General features: G+C 37.0%; 1 protein-coding gene across 4 annotated transcripts in view; it reads left to right on the forward strand.

Annotated features, from left to right (window-relative positions):
- LOC145285841 (transmembrane protein 45B-like) overlaps positions 1 to 17,593 on the forward strand; it is a 148,252-nt gene that overhangs the window by 100,780 nt on the left and 29,879 nt on the right. The window contains exon 4 of one of the 4 annotated variants that reach the window (XM_080134281.1): positions 15,424 to 15,537. The exons of the other annotated variants lie outside the window; for them this stretch is intronic. The gene's annotated coding sequence lies outside the window, so the exon portion shown is untranslated. The remainder of the gene's footprint in view (positions 1 to 15,423; positions 15,538 to 17,593) is intronic. 4 annotated transcript variants of the gene reach the window in all.

Here is a 17,593-nt window from a genome sequence, read left to right on the forward strand (position 1 = left end):
TTTGAGATGAGCTTTATGTATATTAATTTATTTTTATTTCGGACTATTATTCTCATCTTTATTAGTTGTTTTCATCTTTATTAGTTGTTGTTTTCACGGCGTTTCGGCCAACTATTCCTCTGGCCTTTGTCAGGTGGTAACTGCGATGGATAGGAACTTCGAATCTCCTAACTGCATTCTCAGCATAGGCATGCAGTTCTAAGAAAAAGAATAAAGAAATTCGTGTATACAAAACTTTTTCCTTGGTTTGAACCAAGCATTGAAAGATTACCATTATCTGTTGTTTAGTCAGGAAAAAATGGATAATTTTTATTTTCCAAATTTGGAAGATTACCATTTATTTCAGCAAATAATAAGCAAATTACTGAGCAGTCTAAGGTTTTTTTTTTGATACCCTATCTCTTTTCCAAAGAATTCAAGATTTCAAACTAAAAAATGAGAAATGCGAGTCCTATGCGCAAATTAATTACCTGCAATAAATAATAGACAAGAATGGAAGAAAAGTCGACCTAGAGGTAGTAAGCATAATAAAGAATATATCCACACCAAAAAATATATTGTCTTTGCAGATAATTCGTAGGTTAGCAAAATATAATATATTTATTCCAAGTACGGGGTGGAACGATAAAATTGTCGCCCTAGAAAAGATGACTCGATTTCATTTCCATTTGATGAAAACCGATTTTCTTTCCTTTTTTTTTTTAATTTTTGTTGCAGACCATCTATTAGTCAGCAGTTGTGTACAACCCCCAAGAGCGATAGGAGCCTTCTATCATGTCTGAAAGCGATACAATGTTCAAGGAGCAAGATTGGAGATGTGCTGCTGTACAACTCATGCTCTCTACCGATCCAAGTTATGACAACAGGACCATTGCCAGCACCCTCAAAATGAAAATCCGGGCAATTCAATGCTTGAGGGCACAAACGAAGTTGCTGACTATGGTTATGGTCTTTGGTGTGGTTTAGGGTTAGGGCCACATCATGCCACGTCACGTTTTTGGTGTTGACTTTCAAGCCGACTTCAAAATGTACCTGGATATGCTGAATAGTGTGATGATTCCTAAGTGCAATAAAGTGTCTGCTGGCAGACTCTGGGTATGGCAGCAGGACTTGGCGCCGGCTCACAAATCTAAAGAGACCCGGGATTGGCTTCAGAAGGAGTGCTACAATTTTGTACCCTTCTCTCACTGGCCCCTCTCCTTCCCAGACCAGAACCTGCTGGACTACTTCGTTTGGCCATACATAGAGAACATCACCAACATGACCTCCCACAACACCAAAGTCAGCCTGATCGCCGCCATCCGCTGAGTATTCACCAAGCTTCTGCTTGTGGAAAAGGCATGCTCCCAGTTCCAGTATTGAGGTGGTGATTGAGCCTGAAGGCGGCTACATTGAATAGATGTCAACTCTTACATAATGAAGTTACCTAAATTGATTTTTTTCAATAAAAGTTTAAAAATAAAGCTGTAGTGTTTCTTTTTTTCTTTTCTTTTTTTTTCTTTTTTTTTCTTTTTTTTTTCTTTTTCTTTTTTTTTTTTTTTTTTTTTTTTTGTCTAGGGCGACAAATTTATCGTTCCACCCTGTATGTACAACCTATGATTGCTTTTAAATAAATTATGGAAGAAGAATTAAGGCTGGATTCCGGAAAGATTTGAGATAATAAAGAAAATTCTCACGTCTGATTTATTTTTTAATGCATTATGAATTAGAAACATGAAATCGTAATAGCATCCTATGCAAGTTTTTATGACATAGAAGCTTGTATTTTACACAGGAAGTATTTATTTGCTTCCTCACTGAGCAAATTAGGCACAAGGCCGTTTTTTAATGTGGAGAGAGAGGGAGGGGGAGGAAAAAGGGGACCAGCTCCTAATGGGTGGGAAATTGGAGCTTGATAGTGACAATTGGTATGAAGGGTTGCCTCTACATTGACCAAGGTCTTATATGTGGGGTCGCCCCCACATATGGTCTTTGCTTGCAGTATCTGCCAGAACAGATGGTATTTATTTGCTCCCCCCCAGAGCAAATTAGGCACAAGGTCGATTTTTAAAGTGAGGAGTGAAGGGGAAATGGGGACCAACTCCCCGGGGAGTAGGGGAGCTGGATAGTGACAATTGGTATGAAGAGTTGCCCCTACATTGACCAAGGTCTTATATGTGGGGTCGCCCCCACATATGGTCTTTGCTTGCAGTATCTGCCGGAACAGATGGTGTTTATTTGCTCCCCCACTGAGCAAATTAGGCACAAGGCCGTTTTTAATGTGAGGTAAAACCAGCTCCCCTAAAAGTAGGCAAAAAGGGGGCACTCTGGTTACCAAAAATAATAATTGTCCCAGTATAGAGGGTTTCCCCTCCATTGACTGGTACAAATTATCTTAAGTGCAGTATCTGCCGGAACAGATGGTATTTATTTGCTCCCCCACTGAGCAAATTAGGCACAAGGCCGTTTTTAATGTGAGGTAAAAACCAGCTCCCCTAAAAGGGGTCACTCTGGTTACCAAAAATAATAATTGTCCCAGTATAGAGGGTTTCCCCTCCATTGACTGGTACAAATTATCTTAAGTGCAGTATCTGCCGGAACAGATGCTACACTTTGATCTTTACTCGAAGGCCAAGTATATTTATATTATACACTTTTACCAACCAAGAAGGGCTACTCACAAATAGAAAAAGAACGCGAATTAATTTGATTTGTCAGTTTCTAGCAGCAACGTTTATAAATAGAATCTCCCAACTGTGAGGGACTATACCCCATTATGACTCATTCGTGATGGGATGAGTCTTTTAGCAGCTTCGGTAGAAAGTACTCATCAAGGGTCTGTTCTTGACACTCAGCCCGACAAGTGCGAGGCCGGGAACTGGCCCAGTACTGAGGTACACTGCCTGGGTATCACCCAAGAGGTCCACCCTCCCAGATTTTGCCACCCAGCTTTCAGGTGGGGCAAGTTTATTGCTTGTCGCCTGAGGCGCGCTGACCGGGGAATGCCTACGGTGATGATCAGGTAATTTTATGGCGAGGCAAGAGTGCCCCTCTTTTATGGGAGTTTGCCTATTCCCCACTTTCCGACCTTGTGTCACACTTTGCTGTGGTGAGTAGCAAACAGATATCTACCCCAGTAAATATTGCAACAGGTTTATCTATGCATACGGCAGAAAAATTACAAAGATGAGAAACTCTTTTCCTAAACTATAGCTAAAAGATGGAGAATCTCTTATCGTCAGTTATGACAATGAACTCTAGATTGATATTGAAATCTACTGAACCTCTTGAAGATACGATAATTGTCTCTTTACAAACAGAAATTGAGGTGGAAAATCTGTGTGTTATCGTAAGAGAGCTTCAAGTGACACTTGGAGAGATAAAGACAAATACGATGATTAATATATATATATATATATATCTATATATATATATATATATATATATATATCTATCTATCTATCTATCTATATATATATATATATATATATATATATATATATATATATATATATTAAAATCATATAATAGAAAAGAAAAAAATTACGGAAGTATATTCAATCTGCGACGATGTTGTAATGTACAGTGATTGGGTGGTCATTCTAGCAACAGTGAAAAAAAAAAAAAGAATGTTTGGCATCCGGGCATATCACGGATGAAGCGTCATCTCTGAAGTTATGATTGCTGCACGAACATCGATCAAGATATTAAGTATACAGTTAAATCATATAAAGGGTGTTCTGATCATTATCGTCTGGTTTCTTTCCTTTTTTATATTCAATTCATTTCAATTTATTTGCAAGACATTACCACAGAGCTAGAGACATGTAAATGCGAGTTATGAAAGATGGAAGAAGGTTTTGTACAGGGATAATCATCTAAAAAATCAATCGTTATGATGCATTGAACTGTTTGGATGTTTGCAACCTGACCTTGGCTTCCATCAGCTTGTTCCATAGCCTGAACTAATTATGATTCAACCGAAATTGTCTCAGCTAAAGTTTCTGTGGGTTTTTTTTTTTTTTTTTTTTTTTTTTTACATGGGTGTCACCACTTATCAAGGCCCAGAGGCCACTCAAGGATAAGGGTTAATAGGTATACATTAGTCATTGTGATTTTAGTATAGTAAACAGTGGGAATTTTGTAACTTGGATTACTTAGGGGGACGATTCAATTAGAACTTGTTCACATTGGACTTTTTCCTTTTTTTTTTTTCATAGGTATCAACACATTATCAAGGCCAAGAGGCCACTCAAGGATAAGGGTTAAAGAGTGTACAGTAGAAATTGGACAATATAATAATCATTAGTAATGAAAATTTACATGATGGTTTACATGATGCCTTCTCTGCTGAGCCGGAACGGATTTTTAGTCTTTTAATTTCTGGTGACAATGAAGATGGACAATGCCTTTCTTTGAAAATCTGTGTTCTGTGTTTCTCTTTTTAAACACGCATAATAATAATAATGGAAACAAAAACATTTTTTAATTCTTAACCTATGCACTTAAGAGTAAGGACTTCTTTATAATTAAGACGTGGATATTTGAAGCAAAGAAATTAAGGTTCATAGGAGGCAATACAATGTGGAGATGTAACATATGGACACGAACAGAAGCAACTTAAAATATAATGGTGAAACAAGTTATACCATTTCACCTTTAGTGATTCAGTACATGCATGTGAAATTATACATACATTTATTTACGTTGGGATGCAGGTTACTTTTAAAATTGGGATGAAAGGAATAAAATTATATATATATATATATATATATATATATATATATATATATATATATAGTCATCCACATACAGTACTGTTTCGCTGTATCACAGCTCATCAGTGCGGCTAGACAAGCATTATATATATATATATATTTATATATATATATATTTATATATATATATATATATATATATTTATATATATATATATATATATATATATATTACATGTAATATGTTTTACTTGCGTAAAATCAAACAGATAAATAGGTAGACATTTAATGAAACTAAAAAAAACAAATAAACAATATAAACATAATACACACCGCCATTTGTACAGCCAAACAAATAATTCGAGCGCGAAATTAAACACCTAGTGGGGAAACACACACACACACTCACACACATACACATGCACATATATGAGTAATAAAAATAAAATAAAATAGACAAAATAAATCAAGAAACAACGTTAAATAAATACAAACAAATACAAATAAATTTGATCGTACACATAATTGAATAGATAAATAATAATGTCAAATACATAAAAAAAAAACTAAAAAAAAAAAAACAGATTCCTTCAGTCTTAGACAGACTATGGATACCCAGGAAGAGGTGCTTGCGCATGAAATTTTTGTGGAGGTGCGCAATCTTCAACCACACCTCTCCTGAGTCGACATTGTTAAATACCAGTAGCAAGTGAAGTGTAAGTACAGGATGACTCGAAACAAATGCTGAGATGAGTGGTGAGCACATACAGCGCCTAGAATTCTCAAATGGTCAACCATCTGGTACTAACCAGGCTCAACGTTGCTTAACTTCGATGATTTGGTGTGTCAACGCGATTATGACGTATATAAATATTATATTATAAATATATCAAATACATAGAATACAATAAATAAAATAAAAAAATAGAAAAACAATAAAAAACAAAATAGAAAAAATATTTTTTAAAAAATCGAAGTTACACTAACTTTAATAAAACGCATCGAGTAATTTAGACTAAAATTCTAGATAAACGTTCACCAATATATCTAATATAGAATGACTAACGCTAAAAAAAAAGCATGAAAATTAGGAAAAAAAATAATGACTGAACTGAACAACAAAATGCAACGAGTATGCAACACGTGTGTGTGTGCATGCGTGCGTGTGCATGGCTGTAATGTAGCGTTAAGAGAGTTGTGCTCCTTTAACCATGTTTGTTATCTCTCTGTAAAAGTAAAATTTAAACTTCTGACCATCTTAATAGGACCGCAACAAATAAATAAAAAAAAAAAATAAATAGGACCGTAACAAATAACCCCCCCAAAAAATTAACATATAAAGATTAGTTATAAACACAATGATAAATAAATAAGATTAAATACTATTTTAAATATATATATATATATATAATATTGAGTACCAATACAAGCCTTATATTACTAAGTTATACATCTAAAATAAGTAAATTAACTTCCAATTTCTGTGAAATTCGCTCAATTTACAATAGACCCACCATGCACATCTATAAATCGAACACACGCCCGACAAAGGAAAGGATTTCCCGAAATATTGCAACATGCATACTACCTGACAACCTGACGCAAGTAAGAACATATTGCATGTTAATATATTCTTTTAGTGGAGGAGGGGGGGCTTTGCCCGGTCGTAAAATACGCTTAAATATGATATTTTAACTTGTCCAGATTTTGTATATATTATCATAATCGTGATTTCAAAAGTAAAAGAAAACAAAAGTATTTAGGTGCCATCGGCTAGAATCGAAACCGAAACTGTAGCATTCAAAGCAGGTGACATTATCACTGGACTAGTGTGAAACGCATATAAACCGTTTAAAAATTAAAAATAAACTAAGGTGAATGTACAAAATGTATAATTATTTTTATTTTTTTTTTTTTACAATTTTTACCAATTTTTAACCTCTTAAAACCAATTTTTACCAATTTTTAACCTCTTAAAACCAATTTTTACCAATTTTTAACCTCTTAAAAACAATTTTTACCAATTTTTAATCTCTTAAAAACAATTTTTACCAATTTTTAACCTCTTAAAAACAATTTTTACCAATTTTTAATCTCTTAAAAACAATTTTTACCAATTTTTAACCTCTTAAAAACAATTTTTACCAATTTTTAACCTCTTAAAAACAATTTTTACCAATTTTTAACCTCTTAAAAACAATTTTTACCAATTTTTAACCTCTTAAAAACAATTTTTACCAATTTTTAACCTCTTAAAAACAATTTTTACCAATTTTTAACCTCTTAAAAACAATTTTAACCAATTTTTACCAATTTTTAACCTCTTAAAACAATTTTTACCAATTTTTAACCTCTTAAAAACAATTTTTACCAATTTTTAACCTCTTAAAAACAATTTTTACCAATTTTTAACCTCTTAAAAACAATTTTTAACCTCTTAAAAACAATTTTTACCAATTTTTAACCTCTTAAAAACAATTTTTAACCTCTTAAAAACAATTTTTACCAATTTTTAACCTCTTAAAAACAATTTTTACCAATTTTTAACCTCTTAAAAACAATTTTTACCAATTTTTAACCTCTTAAAAACAATTTTTACCAATTTTTAACCTCTTAAAAACAATTTTTACCCATTTTTAACCTCTTAAAAACAATTTTTACCAATTTTTAACCTCTTAAAAACAATTTTAACCAATTTTTACCAATTTTTAACCTCTTAAAACAATTTTTACCAATTTTTAACCTCTTAAAAACAATTTTTACCAATTTTTAACCTCTTAAAAACAATTTTTACCAATTTTTAACCTCTTAAAAACAATTTTTAACCTCTTAAAAACAATTTTTACCAATTTTTAACCTCTTAAAAACAATTTTTACCAATTTTTAACCTCTTAAAAACAATTTTTACCAATTTTTAACCTCTTAAAAACAATTTTTACTGGCTAAAAACCCATAAAAGAATGGCCCATAAAAAATCCAATCATTTGAAGCCCCTAGCACCGCTCTGCAACTTTTAGTTTCAAAGGAAATAGTTTGAAAATATGTAGACATACAGACATATAGCCTATATATTAGATTATGTTTCTGAACTTTTTAGATAAGGATTGATAATTTGTATTATTGGACTACTGTTTTCATCTGTTAGTTTCACAACGTTTTGGCTTTCTTCAGATGTATTTTCTTAAACTCAGGAATTTTTCTGTTGAACTCAGGAATCTGCACGGAATTTCAAACAAAACTCTTTATTTAATCGACGAGGGTAATATGCACTTGTTCCGTTCGTCATGATCGAATAGAAATGTTAAATCAGTATTCTTAGTATTGGCCGCACTGAGGATTAAACCTTCAACCTCCAGAAAAGTGGCACTTACAAATGAATTAACCTAGTACTTTATCCGTTACGCTACAGATTATATGTTAGTTTTGTAAATCAGTGATTATAAAATGTTTGAATGTGAATTTTGTTGCGTAAAATTTATCAAAAAAAAAAAAAGGTGGGGGAGTACGGTCCGTCTAGTTTTGAATAAAAAAGTTTCTTTGTTATAGAAATCGATATGTTAACAGGAAATTCAAATGAGTTTTAATAAGGATTAAATTTTTCAAGGATTCATGACACGATTAAAATTACTTTTCGATTCCATTTGGATTTATTAATGTTTAATTATCGATCCTAATTATTGATTACTAGTAATGCAATTGAAAACAAATTTTACGAATAATACATTAGTGATATTCATTTTGTACTAGGGGGACCTGTGGAAATTCCATAGCTGCATCTTTCATATGTAATATATTGCTGCTGGGTAGCTTGAATGGAGACCCCACGATATTATTGTAGTTCCTTTGTTAAAACTGTAAAATTATTTATCTAAGTAATCTGGCTAATGTAGTGTCAAAAAATATCTGGTTATTACGGTTTATCTCTAATATCCTTATAGGAGTCTGTGACATATTTCCATTGTATGGATGCTCGGGGCTAATGGAGACCCCACGATATCAGTATACCATCTTTAGACAGAACAGATACTACCCTTGGATCCTAACCAGAAAACAAAGAAGGTATATTTTAGTTTCACGTACGGCCCAAGACATTATTTTTATTTATTTTATTTTATTTTATTTTTTACATTGCGTCTTTGGTGATCGGGAGATCCTATTTATTAAAAAGGATAGAAGGTGATAAGATACTACAAATACTAAATTAGCATATCTATATACTAATAATTTTATGTTTGTAGTATTTTATAACCTCCTATCCTCCTTTTTAATAGATTCGATCGGGAGATCCTATTTATCTACATATCTATAAAAGTGAAATTGTCTGTCTGTCTGTGTACATTTCCCTACAAAACTACTCTGTCAATTTTCAGTCTACAGACTCGAGATTTGACATATGGAAAATCTTTTTAATCGGTTTTCGGCCAGAAATTTGGCTATCAAGGGGTCAAAGTTCAACAATCTGACCTTTGAAAACTCAACCGCCAATTTTGAGTTTAAACACTTGAAATTTTAGATGTAGGTTACTTGGACATGGATCAAACTTTTTAATTTGATTTGAGCCTAAAACACTAAATATTAAGGAGGCGAAATTGGGGTCAAAGTTTTAAAAAACCTTTGTGGCCTCCGGGCCAAGATCCGGCAGATACTGCAAGCAAAGACCATATGTGGCGGTAACCCCACATATCAGACCTTGGGCAATGTAGGGGAAACCCTTCATACCAATTGTCACTATCCCGCTCCCATTTCTCACCCATCGGGAGCTGGTCCTCTTTTCTCTCCTCCTCCACCTCTCTCCATATTAAAAAACGGCCTTGTGCCTAATTTGCTCAGTGGGGAAGCAAATAAATATAGCCTTCGGGCTAAGATCAACGTGTAATATCTGTTCCGGTAGATACTGCAAGCAAAGACCATACATGGGGCTAACCCCACATATCAAACCTTGGTCAATGTAGGGGAAACCCTTCATACCAATTGTCACTATCCGGCTCCTATTTCCAAACCCATCGGGAGCTGGTCCCCCCCCCCTCTCTCCACATTAAAAAACGGCCTTGTGCCTAATTTGCTCAGTGAGGAAGCAAATAAATACAACCTTTGGATTCTTGGACTATTTTGGGCCATTTCACCGCCTTCAGTAGTGTTTTCTAATAGTGAAGTGACTTATCACATCGTGGAGGAATCTTTAGCAGACATTTGAAATAAGAAGAAAGTTTTAAAAATATGTGGTTCATTTTTTTTTATGTGTGTTACGTAGTTTTTAATGCTTTATAATTGATCTAAAAAAATAAGTTTTCACAAGCAGTTTACAAAAATATTTTATGTTTTTCATTCTTTTTGGGGGGTATTCAATTATAGAACTTGTGTAGTTTAACAGGTGCTTCTGCAGTTTAATTAACCGTTTTTCCGTAAGTAAGAATGCCACTTAACATTTCACAAAAATTCTGTTTACATTGGGGAGAGGGACGGTTGAAGGGCGGGAGTGGTGGCGACCGTCAAGTTACTTTTAAATTGTGTATAAGGAGGGTAAAAGTAAGATTTTGAGAGAGCTCTTGAAATTATCCATGCTAGTTAGGGATGGGGGGTTTCAGGGTTATTCCTGTTGTGGGTTCAGTGGTAAGTAATGTAGTTCTGTATATAAATATCTTTGTGTTATCCCCTTGTTGGAAATGACAGTGGTCAAGTGGTTAATGACACGGATTGAAAACCTGGGCGTTCCAAGTTCGAATCGAGTTTGTTCCACAAAAATAACTTTAACTTAGGATGTTAGCAACCTTCTCGTAAGTATTCGATGTTATTCTAGAAAGAATTCTACAAAAATATCAAGAAAACCAATGCCAACAATAAAATTTTCAGATTAATTTTTTCTGTTTTTCACAAAGGAGTCACCACTCATCAAGGCTCGGAAGCCACTCAAGGATAAGGATTAATGAGTGTACAGTAATCAATGGGATAGTATCATAGTAATCGTTAGTATTGGTAGCTGAAACCACTGGCAGTAATTTTCCTCACTCTATCTGTGCCTAAATCAAAATGTAGATTCCATGAACAAAGCTTCTCTTCCATCTACCTGACTACAACCTGGGTGTCTTCAAGTCCAACATAAACAAATTCCTGATGCACCGCCCCCTTAAGTAAGACACTTTATCAAATCTCCAATACTAACGATTACTATGATACTATCCCATTGATTACTGTACACACAATAACCCTTATCCCCGAGTGGCTTCTGGGCCTTGATAAGTGGTGACCACCATGTAAAAAAAAAAAAAATTTGTAAATTGGATTACTTAAAGGGACGACTCATCAAGAACTTGTTTACGTTGAACTTGAAGACGACCATATTGTAATCAACTGGAAAGCAGGAAAACTGAACAGAGTTCCACAGGCATGCAGTTCTAAAAAAGAAACTTTGTTCATGGAATCTACATTTAGGTTTAGGCACAGATAAAGAGAGGGAAATTATTGATAGTGGTTTCAGCTGCACGAGTGATTTTTGTGAAAGTTTGGCAAGGGGAACCATAGATTGGTGCTCAGATGAGCACTTGCTATGAAAATAACGATAGAGCAGAGACAGGCTCGCAACATCTCTTCTGTGGGAAATGAACTTATACTTCACTGACTCTCAAACTGTAACATAGTGCATGTGAGCACGTGGGAAAATATCAGCAGCAGCGAAGGATGGCTGGCTTGCAAAGAGATTAACAGCAGAACAGAGTTCCATAGGCGTGCAGTTTGAAGAAAGAAACTTTGTTCATGGAATCTACATTTAAGTTTAGGCACAGATAAAGAGTGGGGGAAATTATTCATAGTGGTTTCAGCTAGACGAGTGTTTTTTGTGAAAGTTTGGTAAAGGGAGGATGATAATCCTCTTATTGTTTCATTTTACTTCAGTCGAAGTTCTCATAAATCAAGCGACTCCGAGACTAACATCGACTCCCCCCAAAGGGGAGCAAAACCAAAATCGGTCGTAGCATCTCACTCCAACCACAAAAAGGAGGAGGTGCCAGACCAAAAGGACAATAAAGGGGACAGCGCTCCCCAGGAGGGCTGCTCTCCCAAAAGGGGAGCAGATCAAGAAAATGAGGGGGCATACCGCCTGGACCTCACAAACGAGGAAGGGGCAGATGGCCTCAAAGTAAACAAAAAAGATTATGCTCCCCAAGAGGCCGACTCCCCAAAACGGGAAGCTGCTCCCGAAAAAGACACTAAAAAGGGAGCCGCCGCCCAAAAATGTGACACTCCCACAAAAGGACTGACCAAGACATCTGGGGAGGCAGGAAGCGTCGCCAATAAACAGGCAGGGGCGACCTCCATAAAAGACCAAAAACGGTCTAACCCCACTAAAGACCCCATACCAACACCAACAAGAGGGTCTGCGTGGGGGAAGACCGTAGAAAAACAACTGTCCCCTCAAGAGTATAGAGACCTGTACCTGACAAAGTACAGACAATACATAGAGGGGGCAGATATAAAACCCATACCAGGTGCCTGGGAGGCGATTGAGGGCAGAGTCCTGTCCTTTGCCATTTCCGATATACCGGAAAACCGCCTCCTAGGGATGAAGAAAGAAGACATGGCGGGGCTCCTCCACAAACTTAACATCCCAGTACTATACCTGTACCAGAGGAGCTTCGCTGTGTGGGACATCCTCCTACCCACCAAGGATGATGCGGAGAGACTCTCCCTCCAAGAAATAAAGCATGGGAGAGTCAAACTAATACCTGAATACCAGGGCTAGAGAAGGACTCGGGTGCAGGTATTTAATGTGCCAACCCAAATACCTGCGGAAGTATTAGGATGCCTCTTCAGCCAGTACGGTGAGGTAGAACAGGTGACCCCAGTACGGTCAAAAACTGGGACTCACCTGGGCTGCTACACAATAGCAATGAGGCTGAAGAGGGAGGGTGTTCGAGCAATACCACCGCTGCTGACATACAAAGACGCCAGCATAACGGTAGTGGTGGAGGGCCGTCGTCCACACTGTTGGTTCTGCCAAAAGCAGGGCCACATGGCTAGGAGTTGCCCCCAAAGGGTAACCCCTAATCAAACAACCCAAAAGGCGGTCACAACCCCTGAGACAACGCCCGCACCAAAGCAGGCGGCAACAACCCCTGCAACTGCAGCACCAACCCCAGCTCCAAGGAAAACCCAAACCACCCAGGAGGCCAAGGGGGAAGAATGGAGCACGGTAGTGAGACAAAAGCGGAAACACATAATCCCTTCTGCCACCGTCCCACCACCAGCCCAAAAATCGAGGCAGGAGCCTCTGCAAATGCAGCAACAACAACAGCCACCGCAGCCAATGCCGCGGAAACAACTGCAGCAACAACTACTGCAGCAGCAAAATCAGCAAGTGCAGCAGAAGCAACAGCAGCAACGACACCAGCGAGAGCAGCAACAACAAAAACAGCTGCAGCAGCAAATAGAGGAGCAGACACAACCAACGGTCCCCACACCAATCGAGACGGGGATCAAGCGGAGAAAAGACTGCTCCTCTGAGGATGAATCCGCAAGTGAGAGGGAGAGGAACTCAACCTCACCTCTCCCCGGTTCATTCGAAAGAATGAAAAAGAAAAACAAAAGAAGAAAAGAGGAAGAAAAGGTGGCCCCCACTCCCTGTGAACATACACCACCCCTAACAACAAAATCCACTTCCACCCCCAAACCACACACCGCACCAACACCAGACACCGCACCAACACCAGACACCGCACCAACACCAACACCAACACCAGACACCGCACCAACACCAGACACCACACCAACACCAACACCAACACCAGGCACCACACAAACACCCGTCCCCACACCAAGGCAAACTGAGCCACCACCCCAAAAAGAAAATGAAAAGAATGAACCGAGGGAGAGGAGAGACTCCTCTGCCTCTTGCAGACCAAAGGTCCTTGCTCCTGAGGAACTATGTAATGTAGACCCTCTATCTGTGGCCACAGACATTTCCCATCGGCAGAGGAAAAACTTAAAACCTCTGCTCGATTACAAACAGATAGAGGGGAAAGATGTAAATATCCCCTCAAATTTCCCGGACGCCCCACTCCTAATAACTTTTGTCAGAACTCCAGAGGCCTGCAAGACCAACTTGTGGACAAGGCTGCAGGCCGCTGAAGGGGCGTTTCCGGGAATTGAACTGGTGAAAAAAAATGACCCTTCTCTTGATGAACTGTCAAAACAATGCAAGGGAAGGGTCCCCGTGTTGGTCCATCCGTCACTCTACAGGGCCATAAAATTAATTTATCCTTTGGACGTCGGCGGCATTGCGAGAGAAGGTCAGGATATGAAAAACCTGACCACCTTGAGCATGGCACATAACGTCACCTCACATAAAGCCGACCTTGTGTCACATTTTGCTTACGTGGGGAAGCAAATAAATACCTACATTTTCATCCCAAACAAGGCACATTGCCACTTTGTTGTAGGGGGCTACTATCAGGGACATAAGCATCAGGGGCACTGTGTAGGGAGTTGGGCAGCAAGATGTCGGTTCACGTTACACTTGAACTTCTGCATGTCAGTACAGTTGGGGAAGCAGGGACCTGGAAGGGAATTTCAAAGTCTAGTTGTTCTGGGGAAGAAACTACTGGAGTAGAAGGCTCTCTTACATCTAGGGATCTCTACTGTGAATGGGTGGGATTTAGCTGCTTGTCGGGTTTGTCACGTCGAGGGGGTACAAGTGCTTGCAGTTCGTCAGAGCATTCACTGTTAAAGTACTTGTAGAACAGGCAGAGGGATGCTACATTTCGTCGATGGGACAGAGGCTGAAGCTTAGATGACAGTTCAGGACCTATTAGTAAAAAAAAAAAAAAAAGTTAACAGACTTAATTTTCCTCTCCCTAATTGTTGTAGTATATCTTTCTTGTAGTCAATTACCGGATACAAGGAAAAGAATTCATCTACTCTGGTAGAGTATCCAGCTTTGTGCTGTTATTAAAGGTAAAATCATTTGGAGAAGGTGCGTCATTTCTCATATAAGCCAGTGTGAGATAACCATAGCGAGGGAATATTATTTGTTATTTTTAATATTTAGTCAAGGTTTAGTTTAATGGAGAAGTATCCTCATGCCATGTTTTCCTGAAAAACCCCATGTACAGAGAGACCTTAGACAGTTGAAAGCAGTGTTTACTAGGCATTCAGGTTCTCTCTTTTCGTTTTTCTTAGTTTTTTTTTTGAGGGGGGGGTCAATTTTCTTATTTTTATTCTAGCTGGGGTTGGGGCATCCACTATCTAATACATTCCAACCAAGAGATCTTTTTAAGACTCTAACCGTCCCTTTAAGTGCAATTGTTTGAATCTCTTTTGCACTTGGTACACCAGGTATATTTGTCAGGAAGTTCTTGAAATTCTTATTTCTATAACTACTGGAATGATAGAAATCTTCCTAAGATTCCAGTCTCTTTTCATGTCGTACATAAGATGTTGGTATTTTGTTATCTTTTTCCCTCCCGATTTTTAATGTCTGCATGCGTAGTAACGTTCATGTTGTGCCGAGTAATTTTTTTTCTGTTCCAATTTATGCATGCATGACAAACAAAATGGCTAATAATATAAAACTGGGTTGATGATATAATTTGGAGTTGATATTTAATGAAAAATATGCAGATAAAAAATCGTGAAATGATCTTATCAGGTTTTGTGATTCCAGATGTTTCCTTTAAAGTCAAGTAAATCTTCTTCGTTGCCAAATCAATAAAACACTGAGTCATTGTCTTTCTAGTTTCGCCGACTATAAATGACATTAACGACAATCATCATTTAGCCATATGAATGACAACTGATAAAAACGCCAGACGACATCTTTTTCTTCTCATTCATTTACATACATGCTTTGGTAAGTCTTTGCATGTTCTCTTTTGATTCACTTTGTGTTTTGATATGACGTTTCTGAATTTTGATTCATCGGACTACTTTTATTTTAACGTTTCGGTTGATGTAACCTCCGACATTGTTCAGATGCATCTTGATGAACTCAGGAATGTCAAACTCGGGAATTGGGATGGAATTTCAAACGGAACCCTTTATTTACTTCACGAGGGTAGCATGCTCTTGTTCCGTCAGCCATGACTGGATAGAGGTCCTAAGTAATTCGCAATTGTATTTTTCGGTCTCCCACACTAAGAATTGAACCTTCAGGAGAATATCACTTTTTACAATTGATTTTTCCAAGTACTCTAACCACTGCGCTATGGGTCCTTGTCCACAATTCTAATACAAATTTTAGGAGTCTTAAACCTATTTTTATTTCTAGTTGTAAATTCCGTCCAGAATGTTTCTGTCAAACTCTCCTGAGTTTGACAAGATACACTTGAAGAAGGTCAGAAGTTACATCGACTGAAACGTTGTGAAAATCAGACTCAAGATGAGAACAGTAGTCCGATGAATCCAAATAATATGAATTTGTGTTTTGATGGTTTGTCATTTTTCATTATTTCTCTTTTACTTATTTGCATACGTCAGAGAGCTTCACCATATGCTTTAAAGCAAAATTCTGCTATTTATCATGGTATTAAACCAATCTTTTAGATTTCAGATTCACCAATGCAAATATAACATTTTATCTGATCGACCCGTTGGTGGTTATTCTTTTGATCTTTCTTTAATTAAATCATCTTGATATGTCTTTCCTTAGCTGCAAAAGCAAGGAAACCTTTGTGTGGATGTGTGTGTGTGAGGTGTACATATAATAATACTTACTTGCGGGACCTGTGAAAATTCCACAGCGGCATCTTTCATATGTAATATATTGCTGCTGGGCATTCTGTAGACGTTCAGCATGAATGGAGATGCCATAATATTATTGTAGCCCTTTTGTTAAAACTGTTAAAGCATTTATTTAAGTAGTCTGGTTAATGTAGTGTCAGAATTCATCTTAGTTTAAATCCAATATCCTTTAAAATCTCTGTGACATATTACCATTGTATGAACCCCTGGCACGAACAGAAACCCCATGATATCATTATATTATCTTTAGACAGAACAGATACTACCCTTGGATCCTAGCCAGAGGACCAAGAAGGCATATTTTAGTTTCGGGTACGGCCCAAAAGTGACATCATTTTTAAAAAAATTTTTTATCTATTATTTTTACATTGCATCTACGGTGATCTGGAGATCCTATTTTATTAAAAAGGGGGATAAAAGATAACATATTACGAACATTAAATTAGCATATTTATATACTAATTTAATGTTCGTAGTATGTTATCACTTTCTATCCTGCTTTTTAATTAATAGGATCTACCAATCGAATAATTTATAATCTGGAAACCGTGACGTACATACATTAAAGGTACTACGATATCAATATATAGATTGGCGACAACATGCTTAAATACGATCCATTTCAGATTGTATATTGTAACTACATTATTCGCAACGAAGATAGAATCGATGTATCAAACTTTTTTAAATAAACTTACAAAATATGAATTCGATCTTAGATCAAAGGGTAGTATCTGTGCATTGTGCCTAAGATTAGTATACAATATCTTTGCGCTTCATGGAATTCGTATTTGAACCCCCTCATCTGGGGTCAAGGCATATCCTCTGTATTTACTCTTTTCTCCTTCCACCAGACTGGGTCAGATTGTATCATCTGTGTTTATTACTTCTTCCTCCTCTCACTAGGTTTAGGTCAGGGTGAAGCATCTGTGTTTATCTCTGTCTCGGATCAGGCAACAGCTTTCCTGTTCATACACACCTTGCATTAGGGCGTATGTTTGTAATTATCCATGCTTGGGATAAGGACATGGTCTGTGTTCTTTATAATAACTTGCTTCATGGTACAGTATATATGTCTACGCAAATTCCAAATCTATGGAATCTATAATATAAATCTCAACTGCGGTTTAAATGTATGTATGTATGTTTGCCTAAAACTGTCGACA

Source organism: Euprymna scolopes, chromosome 10 (genome assembly GCF_053919585.1).
Source record: "Euprymna scolopes isolate OS-2025 chromosome 10, ASM5391958v1, whole genome shotgun sequence".
NCBI classification, from domain to species: Eukaryota; Metazoa; Mollusca; class Cephalopoda; order Sepiida; family Sepiolidae; genus Euprymna; species Euprymna scolopes.